The sequence below is a fragment of the Phytophthora infestans genome, genomic scaffold (genome assembly GCF_000142945.1).
Source record: "Phytophthora infestans T30-4 supercont1.33 genomic scaffold, whole genome shotgun sequence".
NCBI classification, from domain to species: domain Eukaryota; phylum Oomycota; class Peronosporomycetes; order Peronosporales; family Peronosporaceae; genus Phytophthora; species Phytophthora infestans.
The window spans coordinates 742,841-744,486 of NW_003303726.1; positions in this window are offsets into that span (position 1 = coordinate 742,841).

The following is a 1,646-nucleotide window of genomic DNA, read 5'->3' on the forward strand; positions in this document are numbered from 1 at the left end:
CCAGTATGTTTCGAAGCAGTGTTAGATTTTCCAGTACCACCCGGGCCATCGACAAAAAATAGTTTCTTGCCTTCTCCGGGCATTCAACCGCTTCAATAATATGGTCGTAAGCCACCCGCTGACTTTCGTTTAGCTAATCTTCTGTGTTTACAATCACCTCCAAAGCTGACGCATCGTATCCAGTGAGCTCACGTCGTAGTAATTCGTTTTGGCGAAGCGCTTCACGAATCAATGTTGGGAACGACCCCAACTGAGGAAGCTCGTCGAAGTCAGCTACCGCATACCCACTCGCTTGAAGTAGTTCTTGAATGCTCATCAGCGTTTCAAATTCGACAAACGCCGACTTGAAGGGGTCCATCAAAGCCTGATGTTTGCGTGCGAAGTCTTGGGAAAGATCCGCAAAGAACCGATCCCATAGAACACCAACATTTGCTGGAGCTGAATACACCAGAATGGTGACAAGGAGCTGGCGTAGTTGATACGGCATTTGTAACTCAGCCGCTTCCCTCAAACACGAAACCCACTCGTTATCATTTTCCAAGTAGCCAGCCTCCCGCGCCGCAATTTGGAATGTGGGGCAGACAATCCCGTTAACCGCTCTCAACTCTTCAAACGGCGTTGGGCCTCTACGCTGACAGAGCAGTAGCCGAAGATAGAAGCGCTCCATATCGCGAGGAGACACGTGAATCGTGCGACCAACGGCAGCTTGATACTGTTTTCTGCGAACCCACCTTTTCGGTTGACCTTTCTTCGGCGCTTTCCAGCAGAACTCTTTAGGGATGTCCTGATACAACATCGTTCTGGCAATATGATTCTCGGGCATTTCGCTCGCACACAACTCAAAGAATCTGGTCAGCATCGTGTGACTACCACGTTCCAAAACCGCCTCCGGGTTTTCCGTCTCGCGAAAGCAAATCGTCTGGCCTGACTCGAGATGAACCGTTAGCTGTGTCACCGCATGGTTTTTCCCCTGAATTGTGAAATCGAGCAGGCGCATGCAAGCTTCCACCGGAAAAATGTACCGGGCGCTCAAGAAACGTAGAATCTTATTTGGTTCTCGACGCGCACTCTGCTGCCCTCCTCGGACCTCTTCCACAGTGAGTATAGCCATGTCGGGTCCTTTGTACACATACTTGTACTGGTATTTAACCGCAGTAATATCCGTGCACACTTCCACATTGATGTGGCAGTTGTACTTCTGGGATAAGTACGGGTTGTACGGTACAACCCACTGGTTGATCGTAGCATTGTCGTACTCTCTGCCTTTGAACTTTAGAACACCTTGTTGCCGTCGACGTCGTCTGTAGACTGGATATCCATTGGCATTGGCTTGTGTAACTTCTGCTAAGGGCTTCGGATATCCTTTGGTGCACTTGCCGTCCTTCATGCACGCGCAGGAAGGGTTTACAGGCCCGCATGGACCATGGAGCATGCATGACATGACCGTCTCATACAGCTGAGGGTTTGTATCCTTATCTGGGATCTCAGCGCATACCATCTTGTCTAAGATCTCGCGGGCACGAGGTTTGTCTTCGTCAGCCAAATAATCAGTACGTGAGCGTGGGGGAGCCCTCGTTTCTGAAACTCGACAACGTAAATCCGCGCGCGCACTCGCCCCAGAGCGCCTTGGTTTAAATCGTCAAGCA